Here is a 22,582-nt window from a genome sequence, read left to right as displayed (position 1 = left end):
CAGCTGAATTTATACGTAATGTAGTGTATTTGTTGCTGGGCCTCATAAGTTCAAAAATCAAGAGCTGCAAGATAAATTTGCAGAATCATTCAATCAATAATCAATTTGCAAAATCATCAATAAATGAAACATGTATTTTAGCCTGGAAAGCTAATCTTCAACAAGTTAAAGTAGTTCAGAATGGTGTGGATTCTGATTTAACAAAAAAAAAAAATATTATCTTATCACCTGGATGTTCATTTCTAATGAGGAAGAAGATGTGTGAATAAACATTTTGTAGGAGAATTTTGCAATTGACAAATGGGTCAAAAAACTTAACTCACATTTGTCATTTTATGTATCATAGCCAAAGATTGTAAATAAAAATGATGAAACCAGCATAAAGGACTTACCACTTACCTCATCATGAGAGAATCCTCATCATTCCTTTACCCCTGCGATGTTATATCAGTCTCTGAGGGTTTTGAACATTTGATTCTAAGAAGACATAATACAAAATTAATTTTCACATACCCTGGGATCTTGTTTAATTTGTCACAATTCATCATTATACATTTTAATCCTTTGAAATGTTGTCTACTCTTTATCTCACTTACCACCAGATGAGATATGAAAAGTTTTGTGTAGCTCGATAGCATGATATGCTTGGCTATGTCAAGCTAGAAGCTTTCGCAATCTTTTCTCAAAAAAAACAAGATATAAATGAAAATAGGAGGTGATGGTGTTTGGATGCTAGACCGTGCTGCATTTTTGTTCCTTAGAGAGATGGCATTTCAGAAAGGCATGCTGTTCTCTTTAGGGACTGTATTTCTGTACTTGAGCCAATATTGAACCCCATATCACAATAACTTTCATATCTTTAAGGGAAATCGTGTTGCTTTCTTTTTTCATTGTTTCTCTATCTTTAATGGTAATTTTCTACAGACACTATTCCCAGTATTCCTTATCATTTCTTTAGGATAAAATGAAGCAAAGTATCTAAGCTATTGTCTGTCCTGAGAGTACCCCAAATTACTTTGTAAAAGTAGTTTATTATTGCTGTGTTTTGTCTTCAGTGCTCAAAATCAATTTCTTGGAAGTCATGTGTGCCAAATATGAGTTTGCCCATTGAGAAGCATCCCTAGACTATTAAGGCACATGTATAGTGTTGCATCATTGCTACCTCACACCAATACTTACTTGAAATTTTGCATTAGTTTCCAGGTATTAAGCTTTATTAAACAGTTCAGCTCACGAGTCTATAAACATTGTAAGAAAGTATAAAATGTATAAGAAAGCTCAGAGAGTTACTTATGTAAGCTATTAAACTAATTCTTACATTTCTGTAAAATAGGAATAATAAAAGATCATGTCTTCCATTATAGTCTTATGGTGATTAAAAATCCTAACATTGCTTCAGGCACCCGCTTTGGGATCTGAACAGCCTGGGCCACAGCACTCGGTCTCCAGGAAGTGCGGGAGACCTGGTGTGCACGCAGAGGCAGTCTGGGAGCTCACAGCACAGCTCCTTCCTGTGGCACAGAGCTTAGGCTTCAGTCCTGAGGCCTCTGGAGGTAGCCCTCAGACCTCTCAACTTGCACTGGTGAGTCCAGTATTGACAAGACCAACTAACACCAGTGAGAACTAGATGGCAAAAGGCAAGCGCAGGAACGTCACTAACAGAAATCAAGGCAATATGGCAACATCTGAACCCAATTCTCCTTTACCAGCATGTCCTGGATACCCCATCACACCAGTAAAACAAGATTTGGATTTAAAATCACTGGTCATGATGCTGGTACAGGAACACATGAAGGACATACTTAAAGAGATTCAGGAAAAAATGGATCAAAAGTTAGAAGCCCTTACAAGGGAAACACAAAAATCATTGAAAGAAATCCAGGAGAATACAAAAGCCAATAATGAGGAAACACAAAAAAACACTAAAGAAATACAGGAGAACTTTGGTCAACAGGCTGAGGTCATGAAAGAGGAAACACAAAAATCTCTTAAAGAATTACAGGAAAGCACAAACAAGCAAGTGAAGGAGCTAAGCAAAACCATCCAGGATCTAAAATCAGAAATAGAAAAAACTAAGAAAACTCAATGGGAGACAACTTTGGAGATAGAAAACCTTGGGAAGAAATCAGGGGACAGAGATGCAAATATCAACAACAGAATACAAGAGATAGAAGAAAGAATCTCAGATGCTGAAGATACCATAGAAACGATGGACTCAACAGTTAAAGAAAATGCAAAATGCAAAAAGCTTGTAACCCAAAATATCCAGGAAATCCAGGACACAATGAGAAGACCAAACCTAAGGATTATAGGCATAGATGAGAGTGAAGATTTACAATTTAAAGGGCCAGCAAATATCTTCAATAAAATTATGGAAGAAAATTTCCCTAACCTAAAGAGAGAGATGCCCATGAATATACAAGAAGCCTACAGAACTCCAAACAGACTGGACCAGAGCAGAAATACTTCCCGTCACATAATAATCAAAACAACAAATGTACTAAACAAAGTAAGAATATTAAAGGCAGTAAGAGAAAAAGGCCAAGTAACATATAGAGGTAGACCTATCAGAATCACAGCAGACTTTTCACCTGAGATTATGAAGGCTAGAAGATCCTGGGCAGATCTCATGCAGACTCTAAGAGAACACAAATGCCAGCCAAAACTACTATGTTCAGCAGAACTCTCAATCACCGTAGATGGAGAAACTAAGATATTCCATGACAAAACCAAGTTTAGCCAATATCTATCCACAAACCCAGCCCTACAAAGGATAATAGGAGGAAAACACCAATACAAGGAGGGAAACTTCACCCTAGAAAAAGCAAGATAGTAACCTTTCATCAAACCCAAAAGAAGTTAACCAATCAAATTTAAAAAAGAACGTCAAAAATGACAGGAAGCAACAATCACTATTCCTTAATATCTCTTAACATCAATGGATTCAATGTCCCAATAAAAAGACATAGACTAACTGACTAGATACGTAAACAGGACCCTACATTTTGCTGCTTACAGGATACACACCTAAGGATCAAAGACAAACACAACCTTAGAGTAAAGGCTGGAAGACAATTTTACAAGCAAATAGTCTCAGGAAACAAGCTGGAGTAGCCATTTTAATATCAGATAAAATTGACTTTCAACCCAAAGTCATCAAAAGAGACTCTGAGGGACACTTCTTGCTGGTCAAAGGAAATATACAACAAGAAGAACTCTCAATCCTGAACATCTATGCTCCCAATGCAAGGGCACCTTCTTTTGTAAAAGAAACTTTATTAAAGCTCAAAGCACACATTGCACCTAACACAATAATTGTGGATGACTTCAACACTGCACTTTCCTCAATGGACCGATCAGGAAAACAGAAACTAAACAGGGACACAATGAAAATAATTGAAGCTTTGGACCAATTAGATTTAACTGATATATATAGAACATTCTATCCTAAAGCAAAAGAATATACATTTTTCTCAGCACCTCATGGTACCTTCTCCAAAATCAACCATATAATTGGTCACAAGACAGACCTCAACAAATATAAGAATATCAAACTAATTCCATGCCTCCTATCAGATCACTATGGAGTAAAAGTGATCTTCAATAGCAACAAAAACAACAAAAAACCCACATACACGTGGAAACTGAACAATATTCTACTCAATGATACCTTGGTCAAGGAAGAAATAAAGAAAGAAATTAAAGACTTTTCAGAACACAATGAAAATGAAGACACAACATACCGAAATCTATGGGACACAATGAAAGCAGTGCTAAGAGGAAAACTCATAGCCCTGAGTGCCTCCAAAAAGAAAATGGAGAGAGCATACGTTACCAGCTTAATGACACACCTGAAAGCCCTGGAACAAAAAGAAGCTATTTCACCCAGGAGGAGTAGAAGGCAGGAAATCATCAAACACAGGGCTGAAATCAATCAAGTAGAAACAAAGAGAACCATACAAAGAATCAACAAAATCAGGAGCTGGTTCTTTGAGAAAATCAACAAGATAGATAAACCCTTAGCCAGACTGACCAAAGGGCACAGATAAAGTATCCAAATTAACAAACTTAGAAATGAAAAGGGAGATATAACAATGGAAACTGAGGAAATCCAAAAAATCATCAGATCCTACTACAAGAGCCTGTACTCAACACAACTGGAGAATCTGGAGGAAATGGACAATTTCCTTGACAGATACCAAATACCAAAATTAAATCAGGACCAAATAGATCATCTAAACAGTCCCATAATGCCTAAAGAAATAGAAGGAGTCATAGAAAGTCTTCCAATGAAAAAAAGCACAGGACCAGATAGTTTCAGTGCAGAATTCTATCAGACCTTCAAAGAAGAGTTAACACCAATACTCTTCAAATTATTCCACAAAATAGAAACAGAAGGAGCACTACCCAATTCCTTCTATGAAGCCATAATTACTCTGATACCAAAACCACACAAAGATCCAACAAAGAAAGAGAACTTCAGACCAATTTCCCTTATGAACATCGATGCAAAAATCCTCAATAAAATTCTTGCCAACCGAATCCAAGAACACATCAAAACGATCATCCACCATGATCAAGTAGGCTTTATCCTGGGAATGCAGGGTTGGTTCAATATACAGAAATCCATCAATGCAATCCACTACATAAACAAACTCAAAGAGAAAAACCACATGGTCATTTCATTGGATGCTGAAAAAGCACTTGACAAAATTCAGCATTCTTTCATGCTTAAAGTCTTGGAAAGAACAGGAATTCAAGGCCCATACCTAAACATAGTAAATCAATATACAGCAAACCGGAAGCCAGCATCAAACTAAATTGAGAGAAACTTGAAGCAATCCCACTAAAATCAGGGACTAGACAGGGCTGCCCCCTTTCTCCTTATCTTTTCAATATTGTACTTGAGGTACTAGCTCATGCAATTTCACAACATAAGGAGGTCAAAGGGATACAAATTGGAAAGGAAGAAGTCAAACTATCATTATTTGCAGATGACATGATAGTCTACCTAAGTGACCCAAAAAACTCCACTAGATAACTCCTAGAGCTGATAAACAACTTCAGCAAAGTGGCACTTTATAAAATCAACTCAAGCAAATCAGTGGCCTTCCTATACTCAAAGGATAAGCAGGCTGAGAAAGAAATTAGGGAAATGACCCCCTTCACAATAGCCACAAAAAGTATAAAGTATCTTGGGGTGAGTCTTACCAAACATGTGAATGATCTGTATGACAAGAACTTCAAGACTCTGAAGAAGAAAATGGAAGAAGACCTCAAAAAATGGGAAAAACTCCCATGCTCTTGGATCAGTAGTATCAATATAGTTAAAACAGCCATTTTGCCAAAAGCAATCTACAGATTCAATGCAATACCCATCAAAATCCCAACTCAATTCTTCACAGAATTAGAAAGAGCAATTATCAAATTCATCTGGAATAAGAAAAAAAACTCAGGATAGCTAAAAACTATTCTCAGCAACAAAAGAAAGTCTGGCGGAATCAGTATCCCTGACCTCAAGCAATACTACAGAGCAATAGTGTCAAAAACTGCATGGTATTGGTACAGTGGCAGGCAGGAGGACCAATGGAACAGGACTGAAGATCCAGAAATGAACCCACACACCTATGGCCACTTGATCCTCGACAAAGAGGCTGAAAACATCCAATGGAAAAAAGATAGCCTTTTCAACAAATGGAGCTGGTTCAACTGGAGGTCAGCATGCAGAAGAATGCAAATTGTTCCATCCTTGTCTCCTTGTACTAAGCTCAAATCCAAATGGATCAAGGACCTCCATGTAAAACGAGACACACTGAAACTAATGGAAAAGAAACTGGGGAAGACCCTAGAGGACGTGGGCATGGGGGGAAAGTTCCCGAACAGATCACCAATAGCTTATGCTCTAAGATCAAGAATTGATAAATGGGACGTCATAAAATTACAAAGTTTCTGTAAGGCAAAGGACACCAACAAGAGGACAAATCGGCAACCAACAAATTGGGAAAAGATCTTCACCAATCCTACATCAGATAGAGGGCTAATATCCAATATATATAAAGAACTCAAGAAGTTAGACTCCAGAAAACCAAACAACCCTATTAAAAAATGGGGTACAGAGTTAAACAAAGAATTCTCACCTGAAGAACTTCAGATGGCGGAGAAGCATCTTAAAAAATGCTCAACTTCATTAGTCATTAGGGAAATGCAAATCAAAACAACCCAGAGATTTCACCTTACACCAGTCAGAATGGCTAAGATTAAAAATTCAGGAGACAGCAGGTATTGGAGAGGGTGTGGAGAAAGAGGAACACTCCTCCACTGCTGGTGGGGTTGCAAATTGGTACAACCACTCTGGAAATCAGTCTGGCGGTTCCTCTGAAAACTGGGCACCTCACTTCCAGAAGATCCTGCTATACCACTCCTGGGCATATACCCAGAGGATTCCCCACCATGTAATAAGGATACATGCTCTACTATGTTCATAGCAGCCCTATTTATAATTGCCAGATGCTGGAAAGAATCCAGGTATCCCTCAACAGAAGAGTGGATGCAAAAAATGTGGTATATCTACACAATGGAGTACTATTCAGCCATTAGAAACAATGAATTTATGAAATTCTTAGGCAAATGGATGGAGCTAGAGAACATCATACTAAGTGAGGTAACCCAGACTCAAAAGGTGAATCATGGTATGCACTCACTAATAAGTGGATATTATCCTAGAAAACTGGAATACCTAAAACATAGTCTATACATCAAATGAGGTACAAGAAGAAAGGAAGAGTGGCCCCTTGTTCTGGAAAGACTCAGTGAAGCAGTATTCAGCAAAACCAGAACAGGGAAGTGGGAAGGGGTGGGTCGGAGGACAGCGGGAGAGAAGGGGGCTTGAGGGACTTTCGGGGATTGGGGGGGGCTAGAAAAGGAGAAATCATTTGAAATGTAAATAAAAAATATATCGAATAAAAAAAATTTAAGCAAACAAACAAACAAAAAAATCCTAACACTTGTTACAATAAATCCTACATATTGGAAATCGTCAAATCTAAGCTATGAATAAAAATTATATTGGCTTATTGATGGAGCCATTTATTGAGTCGCTCTAAGTTTAATATAGCTTATGTCAATTGTATTTTTGTCAACTTTTCATTGATTCATTGTGAATTTGGCAACATACATCCCAACCCCTATCATCTCCCCCCTCACCTCACACCTACCCTTTCCCCTTGTAATCTTTCCATAACAGAAAAATATTCTTATTGTGAAAGCTTTAGTGTGTGTGTATGTGTGTGTGTGTGTGTGTGTTCCACAGCATAGCATTTTGTCCACACTTTGCTTGCAAATGTTTATTGCAATAAACCATGTATCTAGTTTTAGGCCTCTGGATTTTGTTTCTGTATCCATTCTTGAAACTTACTGAGATATCTCTCACATATCCTGTTGTTGCCCTAGTCATGGAGATCCTGCAGTTTTAGATCTGAAGGACCAGCCTCTTCATGCACTCTAGCAATTCAATTAGTTTAGAAGTTGTGGTGGGCCAATTCAGTCTGAGTAGTGTCTGAGCTAGCCAGCCTCCTTGCTTTCCTGCTTCCAATCTTTTGGGACAAGTTCCTTGAAGCTTTTCTGTCTAGTGCCTACTCTATCCTGATGGTCAGGCAAGGTGCAGGTTCCACTCTCCCAAGTGTTGCAGCTAGTGAGGGAATGGCTAGTTCTCCCGCTCTCTTCAGCTGTGTTTATGGCCAGCCAACTCTTCCACCTGCCACAGGTGGCAATGGGTGAGGTGTGGAGAAAGAGGTGAGAATTTCTCCCTCTTCCACATCACTACACAACAGACACAGGATAGCTTTCCTGTACTCAAGCCCTTACTGCCAGCTCACCTGTAGCTCTCAATGTCTAGGGCCATCTGGACTGTGCTGCCCAGGTGAGGAGAAGTGTCTGCTTTCCCAAGTGTTGCAGCATGTGAGGGACAGGTCACCTCTCCCAGTTGTTTCTCATGGGGAGGGCAAAAGTTAGGGGTGGAAATCTCTCGCTTGCCCAACATCACCATTCAGCAGAGAAGAGGAAGGGTTATTTCTCATGGATGACACACCTAAAACCTCCACATCCATGCTAACTGTACTATGCTGCCGAGGCAAGGTCCGGGGCCTACTCTTTTTAGGGCTGCATCTGGTGAGAGACAGAGACAGCTCTCTTGGTCTCATGACCCCAGCATCTGTCACACTTGGTAAGTGGGGGAGGATGTAGGACAAAGATATTTCTCCCTCATCCACACCATTGAAGAAAAATGAATGGCAGGACAAGCATTCCACACTCATATCTTCAGTGCAGGTTCACCTACAACTCCCATAATGTGTTGAGTTTGCTATTTTAAGTACTGAAGCTGGCTAGTGGTGGTCTGTTCTTCTGCACTTATGACCACAGCATCAGCTCTCCCAGGATGTCCAGGTGACAGGTAAAGCCAGTTCTTCACAGCCCTTATACATCAGCATGTCCCTGATGGGGACACACAGACTGTCCCTTCCCCCCACAGCATTTTGCTGTGACCCTCCTGGCTGGCAACCCCCACTCTTCCCCTGGCATTATCTCCAGCCTATTCAAGCTGTGACATTCCTGGCCTACAGCCTCCACCCTTCCCCTGGCATTATCTCTGGCCCTTGTTCCATTGGGAACAATACAGCCACTTTCACCTTAACTACCAAGGCCGCCCCAGGGCAGTTTCACCTGGAGACCAGCAGAAAACTGTGTGACTGGAAGCAGGCAACCCTCTGAGAAGAAGATCCAAGGAATTCACGGCCATTTGGGGGGCAGGGTGGTTTTCCAAAGACTATAAATATTGGCTAAATAATAGTAAAGTCAGTCTCTATGGGCAACTGTCCTCTTGACTCATTTCTCTTTTGCCCCATTTCCATTACCCCAGAATTCTCTTCCAGGGATCCGGTTCGCATGTGGCCGTGGGCGGCTACAACAGACCATGGATGTCTGACTGGTATTGGTGATAACTGCTCCATGATGCTTCATTGCCTCAGATTCAGACATAGCCCCCAATGACAGCACAGGACAGGACCCCCACATGGTCCCAGATGGCATCACCAACTACTCACAGCCTGTTACTCACTATCCACCATTTTGTTTTGCTTTGATCACTAAAGGATTTTACCTCCATAGTAGCTAAGACTTGATAGTTCTGCACCAAGAAAGGAATTGTAGGCACAGTTATTTGGATACATTTTTTCTGCTATGGTCACTTTGTGCCCACATCCTTCTCTTTCTCTTTCTCTTCCATTTCTCTACCACTTACCTATTGCAATTAGTGGTATCCATGGTCTCTGAGCGTCATCTTTGGGATAGTCTGTATCACCAGACCCTTGCAGCACTGGACTGGTTGTCATCTCAGCTATCTTCCTGTCTGGGTCTCATGGCAGCACGCTGATAGTTTTATTGACATCACTCCTTACTAAGGACAGTCCAATGGCTCTGTGTGAGGGTTGTCTGTTTTGGTCTCATTCCTTCTCAAGGCCTTCAGTCCCAGGTAGGTAGGGTTCTTTTAGTTTCCTTCTCACTTCCCTCCCTGGAGCCTGTCTGAACCTATGTGATATTGGACTGGTGGTTGTCTCAGGGTACCTTTCTGAATGGGTACCTGGCACTGGGATGGTGGCTGCCTCAGGCTAACTTTTTTAGGGAATGGCAGTCTACTAATCATTCAGAAGTTTGTAGTCTGAACACAGAGCCTACACTTACTCACTCCTCTATGCCACTTACTGAGGCACATGTGATACAGCAGCAGTATCTGTAACATCTCCAAATGCAGGATACTTTTAATCTTATTCCTCTCATGGAGATTACTAGACAAAGGAGGTTGTATTTTTAATGGGTTATACTCCAACTACTTACTGAACCTTTGCTGATATTTAGTGACATATATTATGTATGTTTTTATACCTCATATTTGGCAAATGAGATTTCCAGTTATTTTATCACTTTCCATTCTTACTTGACTTCATTTTTTTCTTTCCAAAGCATTTATGATCAAATATTAGTACTTGTGGTCCAATTTATGGTCATCCATGTTTTGTCTATTGTATTTTATTATAATTTTTATTTTTATTTTTTATTATATTCAACACAATATATATATATATATTTGTACACCAATCATAAAAATTATGGATGTGTTATTAAATGGACATAAAAACATAAAATCTTTTTGTTTGTTTGTTTTGTTTTGCTTTGATCACTAAAGGATTTTACCTCCATAGTAGCTAAGACTTGATAGTTCTGCACCAAGGAAGGAATTGTAGGCACAGTTATTTGGATACATTTTTTCTGCTATGGTCAAAACTATTTGACTTGAGTTGAGTGGTTGTCATCATTCTCAGACTACAGGAAACAGGTTCATTTAAGAAATGGTGCATGTATCAAGATTATCTATCCATGAAGTCATTAATCAACTGTTTCAATGAACAATGGCTCTACTTGGAGGGTGGCACAGACAGTAGGTGAAGGTAAGATGTTGGCTGTGATGATTTTGAAAAGCATTCATCTCAGAAAAAGAGTAACTTAAGTCAAACATTTTAAACACTGTGTCTACTACTGGCTGCTAGCCAAATATCAAGTGGTAGAAAGTCTAAAACAGAAGCATTGCAAAATTAAAACATCTTTGGACTTAGAAAAAGCCTTAGATTCAAACAATTTCTTGTCTCAAAAATCAAAAAATTAGAAAAATTAAGAGTAAAAATAGAAATTGAACCAAATTCTTAAATTAAATCAAGTATTATGAATTTACCCTTGCTTTTTATAAAAGTGAGACATAAGTCATTCTGGACTATGCTAGATGATTTGTTATGTTAAAATATCTTTTGGTAATAAATAATTATATCAAGTAAATTCTGAAAAGATTTATTTACAGAACCTGAATATATATCTTCCCAGGCATATACAAAGCACTGTGTATTTGCATATAACTGAACAACAATAAAAATGGTGATGATCTCTATGAAACTCATGGGTGCTGATGTAGTAATCCTGTCTAAAATAAAGGTGAATTTAACACAGCAAATCACTTTTTTCTAAGACAGAACATATATATCACATTCGATTAAAAATATAACGTATTTTGATATGCTACAAACCAGAAGGGTAGGATAGGATAAAGATTCTTTAAATGAATGTTATTGGACTATAAGAATTAATGTTCAAAGAGTAAATAAAATTTTACACAAAATGACTTTGGTTAAAAAAAGAAACAAATAATTGAAAGAAACAACAGCAAAAACAAACCAAACAATAAGAGAACCAAAATAGCAGATTAATAGCACACAGTCCTTTACAGAATTTGAGCAGCCAAGAATTACTGCACTGAGAATTTATTTTGCCTGTGAGGCAGGTGTCTAAGAGGATGCACTGAAGTTTCTTTTGTTTGCTTGGATTTTGCTTTGTGTGGTTTGTTTTGTTTTTTGTTTTTTGATTTTTTTTTTTGTTTTTGTTTAGTTTGGTTTAGATTTAGAAGACTTTTGATTCTGGTTATTAGAACAGAAGGCATGGAACAGTTTATCATCAGTGACTCCAAGTTTTCCTGGTGGGAGAATTTATTAAAAGGAAAAAATGCGGGCAATATCTCTAGGAAAAGGATACAAGGAAACAAATGCTAAATAAATACACTGACAGAACATAACTAATCTGGGAGCTCTATTTTTATCTATGACATGAGAAGAACTGTGACTTTCTTAATATGAAAGCATAATTTAACAAGGAGCCATGTGTGATAGCTATGCTGTGGTCAAGTGTGGTTCTGGCACACTATAACTAAATGAAGATCATGAAGAATGATCACATGAAATTGGCTTCAAAGATTGGTAATCCTCAGAACAAGCTCCTAGATAAACTAGTCAATGAATGAACTCTGAGTTTAGTTAAGCAACCCTGTCTCAATAAATAAAACAGCGAAAGATCATAGCAAAAATGATACATTATATTAACTCAGACTTCCACAATACAAATTTACATGAGTATATATGTGCCTACACATACATTACACATACATACATGTAATACCCATTCAGTTGTAATTGGTATTGAAAGTATAATTCATAAATGATAAATTCTTATTATGTTAAAATATATTTCTTTAAGCTATACGGTAATTAAGAACCAAATGCTAACATAAAATATTTGAAACCAGAACTGTTTGTATTGATCTCCAGAGGATTTTCCAGCCTCAGTAAATCTGTTCAACCATGTACAAATACACACATACATAAATAATTTTAAATCTTTTTTTAAAAGTAAAATTATCCTTACATACACATAATATCATTTTATATATAAAATACCTTACAAACATCACTGTAAAACTTTTAGATCAGAAAACTATAGTAAGTTCCATGAAAACTTATCTCTCTAAAATAAGTTTTGCTCTTTGAACAAATGAGGAACTTACTAATAAAGAAATTAGTCATTCAATAACTGGTTTATCTAGGAGCTTGCCCTGAGGATTACCAATCTTTGAAACCAATTGTATGTGAGGATTCTTCATGATCTTCATTTAGTTGTAGTCTGCCAGAGCCACACCAACCATACCATTAACACCAACTTCACAAAAACTGGAAGAAGCCTAAGTAAAAATCTGAGAACTCTACAACTGGGGCTTTAAAACTCTGGATAAAGGAGAGAAAAACTAATAGTCATGGACTAGAAAAGTAAATATCTTCAAAATGTATGTTACCAATAAGGATGTGCAGATTCGATTAACTATCATGAAATAATATTATTCTTCACAAAAACAGGAAAATCCTAAATTTACATTGAAGCATAAAAATTTTAGGTTTCCAAAGAAAATCTTAAATAAAAAAAATAGAGCATTGCTTGTAGTGTGAGACCACCTATTATCATTGCACACTACATATTCACATAGCAAAAGCAGCAAAGAACTCCTCTAATACTGACATTTAGACCAACAGAATAGTAGACTTTGATCTAAGCAACTGATTATTGAAAATAGTGTTAAGACACTTTGTAGAAATGACAGCATCTTCAGCAAAATGGGTGAGGAAAATTGTGTATCTTTATAAAAGAGTACAACTAGAGGCCTTTTGTCATTTTATGCAAAATAAATTTATTTGGATCCGGACTTTAATGTAAGTTCTAAAACTTTGACATCATTAGTTGGGGGGAGAAACACATGAGGTGTTAAGACTCTGAAACTATCTTTAAGAACTTGATAATCTATAGCAAAAATACAGCAATAAAACAGAATGGAATTAAAATTTTCTGCCTCAGCAAGTAAAACAATCAACAGAGTGAAGAGGAAGATTGAAGAATGGAAGAAAGTTTTGCCAACTATATTTCTAATAAGTTATTAATATCTATACTGTGCAAAATGCAAAACATTAAATGTTAAGTCACAGAATTACTTAGTCAATAAATGTATAAATGAACTAAGCATTCAGTTTTGAATGATATAGTATAGATTGTGTCTGTTTATTATGCATGTGTGTGTATGCATGTGTGTGTGTGTTTGGGTGCATGTGTATGAAAAGTGTGTGTGTAAAGTGTGTGTGTAAAACTCATCATCCTTAGTGATCCTGGACACACATGTCAAAACTACATTGAGACACCACCTTATCTCAGCCAGAATTTCTATGGGACAAGAAAACAAATGGCAGCAAACACTATAGAGAATGGGAGAAAACTGAAATGCTTACCTACCACTGCTGCATAGGCAAATTAAGGCATCCATAATAGAAGTTCATAAAACATAACTATAAAATGCTAGAGCTGTGAAAGTTCTAAAGCATAACAATTAAATGTTCCAGACATATCACTCATGTCATAGAGATTTTACAACCTTTTTCCTGGACATAACTTAATAAAGCAACACACAGGGTAATGTAAAACATAGGGAGAGTTTATAGCACTGTCAAGTGGAGCATTCTCAAGGGTTAAGAGTGGACATTTGCCAACATGACCATTGCAGACCAGAGCATTTATAGATAAGATTGTATAATAGTCAAAGAAACTTCTGTACTAGTTTGTAGTTTCAGCAGACTTTATTTCTTCAAAGACTTTGAAGGCTAACATGGGCATTTTCCTATCCAGGTGATTGACAAGATCACTTTGATTACATTTTAAATGATGGAACCGTGATGTGCCTCTGTTCTCCATAAGAGCATTTCTTGCTAAACAAAAATCTTATGACCATATTGGAAGTTTATAATACCATGTACTGCAACCCATGACATAAATATATCCCAGGTTTTAGTCAGATTAGTTATCAGAGTCCTTCAGTTTAATTTCTTAATGTAGTAGATGCTGATTAAAAGGGAAAGATCTGTCTATTATAATATCCAAGCAAGCTAATACATAATTAGGGATATAATATTCCTTTATATACACTCCTAAGTGACAAAGAAATGGCCTACAGTGCCCTTTTTGTAGATCCATGTTTATTATAGCATTCATTGCAACTATCAAAAAATGGAATATGTCCAGATGCTTATCAGTGGATGCATGAATGAGGAATAAGTGGTATTTATAAACTCAATAGTGTTTATTAACCTGTGTCACTGTGTTACCTAAAATAAAATATATAGAATTAGAAATATTCAGGTTAAATTAAATACATGAGACTGAGAGAGACAAATTGCATATTTTTGGGTCATGTTCAGGATCTAGACTTAAATGTATGTGGCATGAAACTGAATGAAATGGGATAAGGAAGAGAAGAGAAATAATGGGTTGGGGTGAGAGAACAGTAGGATATAACATAAGGAAAAGAACACAAATACCATCTTTTCCCTCATTTTCAAAATCAAATAATAAATATAGATTATCCATAGGTTAATATTAAAATCCCATGACCTTAATGCTGATAGCATATTTGTAATAACAATGTTGATTAGCAGGAGTCAGGTGAATTTCATGCTTTTCTGAAAAATGAATAATGTAAGCAAATATTTTGTTTGTTAAATAAATAATACAAGTAATAAATCAAAGTATGACTATGAATAAATATAGCTTTAAACTTGAATATTCACTAAACATATGAGTTGAGTTTGAACTATCAGCTATAGATACAATCATATAGCTACCTTTATTAATTAATTTAAATGCCCTTGCCTGGCAGGAAGTAAATGTTTCATTAAGTATCTCACATAAGAACAAATGTAGCCATAAATAATATTGTTGATAATTTGATCAAATTTTTATTATTTAACAAAAATTTCTTCTAAAGTACATTTGGTAGAGAAAATAATCACAAAAAGCCTATATCTGATACAAAACCATATAGGCACAGTTTCATAAGTTCTAGGATTTTACTATATCTAGTAGAGCAGGTAAGTTATGACCACTATACTGCAAAGAAAAAGATTACAAGTAATGCCAACAGTATGCATGACATAAAAATGCACTAAGAAACAATTCTGTAATTCTATAAGCTATAATGTAATTTAAAATAGTTCTGTATATAATATATTAATATATATAAAATTTAAATATATATTTTCCATTTTACTGCTCTAAACTAATTCATAATAATCATGAAGACAGCGGCGCATAGTTTGACTGTTACAAAGTCATATTCAGGTTGGCTGATTGTTGTCAGGGTCTTCCTGCAGTAGCATTTCATGTCAGATGAAGACAGATAGGCTAGGAGCAAGATTCATGATCTAAGGAAGAGAATGAGCAGTAGACAGACAAAAATATTATTTTTATGGAGAATCTAATTCCATAAACATAATTCTCTTTCTTCAATAGCTTCACCAATGTAATGAGAACAACAGCTTCCATGATTGATTATCTCTTAAAAGCACCACACTGTACTGTACACTGAAAATGACATTTTAAAATGACATTAAGGGTAGAGATTTAAACTATGGTAAAGCTAATATTATTTGCTCTTGCTATCAAAGAACATTTTAAAATTAACACAGTTAAAAGCTATTATACAACAGCACCCAAAACCAAAACCTTAGGGATACCTCAAAAAGATGTGCACAACAGAGATTTTGTTGTTTATTCAAAATTTATTTATGTGGTGAGTTTGACAACCAGTTTACTTCTTTTTATACCATATACCTGTTGTTTCAGATACTATCTCACTATGACAAAGAATTTGATGATTAAACTAAGTTTGCAGGCCAGTGAGCTGAAGGACTCACCTATATGTGACTTTCTAGTATTGTCATTAGAAATGTCTTTCTTCCATTACACTTTGCTTTTATTTCCGGTGAAGAAGGGGGAATAGGAGGTTTAATCATGTTCTCATTGCATGCATCCCCTTTATCTGCTGTGTTATCTTCCCAAAATCATCTTTAGTTTACTGTAATTGATAAATAGGACATTTATACCATGTTTCTTCCAAAGAACAATGAATATGATTTTTGAAATTTTGAATATATAGAAATATTTCGAAAAGCAAATATGAAGGACATTGTTGATATCTTAAAAGTAATTGTGGAAGTTCCATTGACCTCACATATTAGTTTTCCATGTTTAGAATTAATTCGAATTTTATGTTTAAAAAGCCCATTGTTATTAGAAAATAGTGAGCCTTTCCACTTTAGTGTTTGTCATGTAAACCTTTCTTTCCTATGTCAATAAAAGTCTCATGTGAAATGTGATAATATTCTTGGCTCACATTGATTTTCACTAGATAAGTCATTAAAGATGATTTTCATAGAACAGAAGTGATACAATGAGCTCTACTTTCAATGACCTTGAGGAGTCATCAGAAACATCATTAATAACACATAGATGGATAGACTCTTGTTCTAGTGTTGAAAAGTGATAGTAATGCTTCTGAGCTGAGAACTTTATTTTGCAAATCCCTTACTTGTTTCTCTTGGAGGCACATTGCATAGTGGGAATAGATTAGTGTGATCACTATTCTTCACAGTTATATAACTAGTAATGGAAAAGTCCCTGTGGTTTATTATAGAATAAGTTTTCTGGAGTATTTTAGTTTTCACTGTGAAATTCACACAGCACTCAATAAACCTTTATTTGGTTTCACTATAGAAATTGTGCCATAACATACTACAAAGCTCAACAACAGCAATAGATATTGACTACTTGAAAAAAGTGGAATACATTACTGATGGAAATGCAGGAGCTGTTTTTAATACTCTGGTAGTAAAAAAAGAGAGTTACTGTAGCTGGGAACACTCAAATGACTTATGGTCATCAAAGAAAGGGCATCAGGACTAGGGATCACAACTTAAAAAATTTGACTATTTGACTCACAACTTAAAAAAATACAAATAATTGTACTGTCTAATGACAAGCTGACATTTATTATTTATGTAATTTTTATTTGGAATTGTTAGAACCACTAATACATTTGAGAATGTGGTATGATGATAATGAAAGGGAAAAGTTGATTACTTACTTATGTTCCTAAATTGCTGAAATGGCTTTTTGCTCAAATTTTTTTTTTTCATGTTTGCAAAAACTGAAAGCTTTCCAATGGCAGGGATCAAAGAAAACATACTGAAAATAATACAAGTTACAAATTCTCCTCTCGTGGTAAACATAAAATGAAATAAAAACAAAAATCCAAAAATCAAAGAAACACAAACACACACACACACACACACACACACACACACACACAACAAACTATGATGAAGAATGTAGGAAAATATATTGATGAATATATTTTATTGACACAATAAAACTTGAGTTCTAACTCAAATACCAAATTCTGTTTAAAACTTTCTTTTGGTTATGGTTTTTATCAGAGCAATTTTAACATCTTTGTTCCTAAGACTATAGATCAATGGATTCATCATGGGGACCACAATATTATAAAAGACAGAAGATATTTTTCCCTGGTCCATAGAACCGACTGAGGAGGGTTTTAGATACATAAATGTACATGAGCCAAAGAACAGAGAAAGAGCTATTATATGGGCGCTACATTTTCTGAAGGCTTTGGACCTGCCTGATGTGGACCGTATTTTGAGGATGCTGGAGAGGATCAAGCCATAAGAGGTAAAGATGATCACAGTCGGTATAATAATATCCTTTCCTGCTACAATGAACAACTCGATCTCATTTACATAGGTGCTAGTGCAGGAGAGCTGGAGCAAAGGGAGGATATCACAGAAATAATGATTGAAGGTGTTTCCATCACAGAAAGTCAGTTTTAGTATACATCCAGTGTGGATCATGGCACCAGAAAATCCCATCAAATATGAACCAATCATAAGGTAAGAACATATCTTTGGAGACATGACAACGTTGTATAAGAGTGGATTGCAAATGGCCACAAACCGATCATAGGCCATTGCTGTCAGCACATAACATTCAGAAATTACAAAAAAGGCAAAGAAGTAGAATTAGGTCATGCATCCCTCATAAGAAATAACATTCTTTTTTAATACGAAGTTCATCAGCATTTTAGGTGTAATGACTGAACAATAACAAAGATCTATGCCGGAGAAGTTAAGGAAGAAAAAATACATGGGAGTGTGAAGGTGAGAATTCAGAAAAATCAGCATGATCAAAGTCAAATTTCCAAATGTAGTTATCATGTACATAACCAGAAAGAGTAGGAACAGGGGTATTTGTAGGTCAGGCTGGCTGGTTAACCCCATCAATATGAACTCAGTGACCAAAGAAGCATTTTCCAGAGCCATATTTCTCTTAAAGAATCTATACGAAGATAAAAGGTGAAATTAGGTAACAAAACAACACACCACCAAAACTTCTCCTATATAAGCAAGTTATGTATTAGAAATGCCTGAAAGTTATTAATTAGAAAAACTGAGGGAGATGGGTAAAGCAGGTTGTCCCAACTCAAATTGCCCTTTCTCTCTTTAGTATCATTACTTTAACCCATCCTTTCATTGGAATAGAAGAAGCTAGAGTAACTTGCTTCTGAGCATCTAAATTGGACTCTTGTAGATAGAATTCAAACATAAAAAGAACTCAATTCTAGGGTTAGCTAATGTAGAGAACTCTATATCTTTTCTGTACTTTACAGTTTAAGGGGACTATCAGGTACTGATAGATTAGCTTTTTATAAATGGAAACCAACAGTTTATTGTATATACTTCAAAATGTAGTACCCTTTACTGGGTAATAACTAGAGAGTTATCTATTGCATCAATAATGACTTGAAAGGATCACATTTAAAATGCTTTTCAGGTTCGACTGAGTTTGTCTCTATCTCTGTCTCTGTATCTTTATCTCCATGTCTCTGACTCTGTCTCTCTCCCTATCTCTTTTTCTCTCTGTTTTTCTGTGTTTTTGTCTGCCTCTCTGCCTCTATCTGTCTGTATCTCTGTGTTTCTGCCTGTCTCTGTCTCTGCCTGTCTCTCATTCTCTCACTGCCTCTATCTGCCTCTGTCTATCTCCCTCTGTCGTTCTCTCTGACTCGATCTTTCTCTCTGTCTGTCTCTCTGTCTCTCTGTCTCTATCTATCTATCTATCTATCTATCTATCTATCTATCTATCTATCTATGTATTTATGTATCTATGTATCTATCTATCTATCTATCTATCTATCTATCTATCTATCTATCTACCTCTGTGTGTGTGTGTGTACATATATTTGTTTGTGCATGGCCAGGTATGGAGAGGTATGTGCTCGTGCATGCTTGTACATGTATTTTTCCAGCATGTAACTCATAACAAAAAAGAGATTAGGACAAATCTACAGTTTGGTATAGAGTTATTGTCATCCACCTTGCAAGGAGTAATCTTTACTTGATTGTCTTAATCAAGAAAGTAGAGGCCATGCTAATCAGGGACATTTAAATACATATTTTCAGGGGCTTCTGTTCAGGTACTGTTACTAGAATGTAGCTTTTGAAGACAGCTGCAGAATTCCTTATGTTAAGTATTTAGAATCCACAGACTTGTAAAAACTTCCCTAGAAGAAAATAACTTCATTTTCCTGTTTGTTATTGATGGATCACTCTCCAGTTTAGTTACCAGTCCTCTCACAACAAAACCCATAAATTCAGAAGTGAGCTTTGTCTACTGAAATAGGACATACTGATGAGGGCACCAAAAGCAACTGCTATTTTATTAACTCTATAGATATCCTCTGCCCAGTTTTCAGAATGTTTCTCAGTGACTTTTGGTTAAATTTTATCTCTTTGCTGATTAGAAAAGAAAGGAAGATCTTAGACACAAGATTCCAACTTTACATAAAGCCTTACTGCATACATAATAAGCTCAAAACTTGAAATAAAAACATTTTATGACTTCTATTATATGTGTGATCTAAGAGTTCTGTAACAAGATTGATGTCATATAGGACATAGGCCACACATATAGGACATAGGATGCTGGTTACTAGAGCAAATGGGAGAAAACACTCAGGATTAAAGAGCAAAGGAAGGTCACATGTCACTGTATAAAATCCCGAGTAAGGAAAAAAAAATGCTACAAATAAAAGATGTTGGTTTCAAACACATGAGAACTTTGTCTTAAAAAGAAATCAATTCAGTTGGAAAAGATGTCCAGACCTGGAGATCTACTGGTCAACATATTAACAGGAATTTTGCCTGATTGTCAACTTGAACTGTTAAGAGAGTATACCTTAAGATCACCTTCTCACTGTACACACATTAAAACCAAATAAAAACAGGACCATGTTCAAGAAAGCCATGTTTGAATTAACTTTATTGTTGAGCATTTCATAAATATATGGGTTAAAATAAATTTATCTCAATTAGCATTTTAGAGTTAGAGATATCTATGAAAAAGTAAAATATAAATATAGAATTAAAAACTTACCATCCTTTGCTGAGAAAAGTTTTTTGCTTATTATGGGTTTTATTTACCTTGGTATCATGAGGAGAGTTTGGATGTCCTTGATTCCCAGGTAATGTAGTACAAAATTAATATCCTACACTTGCTGGAAATTCTTTTGAATTACTGATCATAATTCACAAAGATATTCCCTAACACTGTGAAGAATCACAGGGAACCATAAAACTTTTCTTTTTTGCATCCTGGCAACTGAGTGAGATAGCAGATATTTCATATAATTTACTGTGACGCTACATGTGGCTATGGTTAAGGAAGGGGCTTTCTCAGTCTCTTCTCTGGATACAGGCCTCAGATATAAAGAGGAAACAGAGTTATTTCATTTGCATGCTAGGCTGTAATGTATGGCTAGACCTTTAGGGACCAGTTATCTATTCTGTTATGCCTTCTCCTTTAGGGAATGTGCTTTCTCCTGCTTAGACCAATACTGAGCTCCTGCCTACCAGTCACACTCATCTCTTTTTTTTTTTTTAACAGTAAGATTTTTTTTTATTCGATATAATTTATTTACATTTCAAATGATTTCCCCTTTTCTAGCCGCCCCCCACCACTCCCCCGAAAGTCCCATAAGCCCCCTTCTCTTCCCCTGTCCTCCCTCTCACTACTTCCCAGTTCCCCGTTCTGGTTTTGCCGGATACTGTTTCACTGAGTCTTTCCAGAACCAGGGACCACTCCTCCTTTCTTCTTGTATCTCATTTGATGTGTGGATTATGTTTTGGGTATTCCAGTTTTCTGGGTTAATAACCACTTATTAGTGAGTGCATACCATGATTCACCTTTTGAGTCTGGGTTACCTCACTTAGTATGATGCTCTCTAGCTCCATCCATTTGCCTAAGAATTTCATGAATTCATTGTTTCTAATGGCTGAATAGTACTCCATTGTGTAGATATACCACATTTTTTGCATCCACTCTTCTGTTGAGGGATACCTGGGTTCTTTCCAGCATCTGGCAATTATAAATAGGGCTGCTATGAACATAGTAGAGCATGTATCCTTATTACATGGTGGGGAATCCTCTGGGTATATGCCCAGGAGTGGTATAGCAGGATGTTCTGGAAGTGAGGTGCCCAGTTTTCGGAGGAACCGCCAGACTGATTTCCAGAGTGGTTGTACCAATTTGCAACCCCACCAGCAGTGGAGGAGTGTTCCTCTTTCTCCACACCCTCTCCAACACCTGCTGTCTCCTGAATTTTTAATCTTAGCCATTCTGACTGGTGTAAGATGAAATCTTAGGGTTGTTTTGATTTGCATTTCCCTAATGACTAATGAAGTTGAGCATTTTTTAAGATGCTTCTCCACCATCCGAAGTTCTTCAGGTGAGAATTCTTTGTTTAACTCTGTACCCCATTTTTTAATAGGGTTGTTCGGTTTTCTGGAGTCTAACTTCTTGAGTTCTTTATATATATTGGATATTAGCCCTCTATCTGATGTAGGATTGGTGAAGATCTTTTCCCAATTTGTTGGTTGCCGATCTGTCCTCTTGATGGTGTCCTTTGCCTTACAGAAACTCTGTAACCTTATGAGGTCCCATTTGTCAATTCTTGCTCTTAGAGCATACGCTATTGGTGTTCTGTTCAGAAACTTTCTCCCTCTACCGATGTCCTCAAGGGTCTTCCCCAGTTTCTTTTCTATTAGCTTCAGAGTGTCTGGCTTTATGTGGAGGTCCTTGATCCATTTGGATTTGAGCTTAGTACAAGGAGACAAGGATGAATCAATTCGCATTCTTCTGCATGCTGACCTCCAGTTGAACCAGCACCATTTGTTGAAAAGGCTATCTTTTTTCCATTGGATGTTTTTAGCCT

At 36.4% G+C, this 22,582-nt stretch overlaps 1 non-coding gene and 1 pseudogene across 1 annotated transcript; both read right to left on the bottom strand.

Annotated features, from left to right (window-relative positions):
* Positions 1-9,677: 9,677 nt before the first annotated feature.
* On the bottom strand, positions 9,678-9,806 carry LOC127690405 (small nucleolar RNA SNORA17). Its single transcript, XR_007979107.1, has one exon. It is a non-coding gene; the product is annotated as a small nucleolar RNA SNORA17 (small nucleolar RNA).
* A 7,896-nt stretch (positions 9,807-17,702) lies between these two features.
* On the bottom strand, positions 17,703-18,635 carry LOC127690060 (olfactory receptor 145-like; annotated as a pseudogene).
* Positions 18,636-22,582: the final 3,947 nt, after the last annotated feature.

Source organism: Apodemus sylvaticus, chromosome 7 (assembly GCF_947179515.1).
Source record: "Apodemus sylvaticus chromosome 7, mApoSyl1.1, whole genome shotgun sequence".
Lineage (NCBI taxonomy): Eukaryota > Metazoa > Chordata > Mammalia > Rodentia > Muridae > Apodemus > Apodemus sylvaticus.
This window is presented reverse-complemented; position numbering and strand designations above follow the sequence as displayed.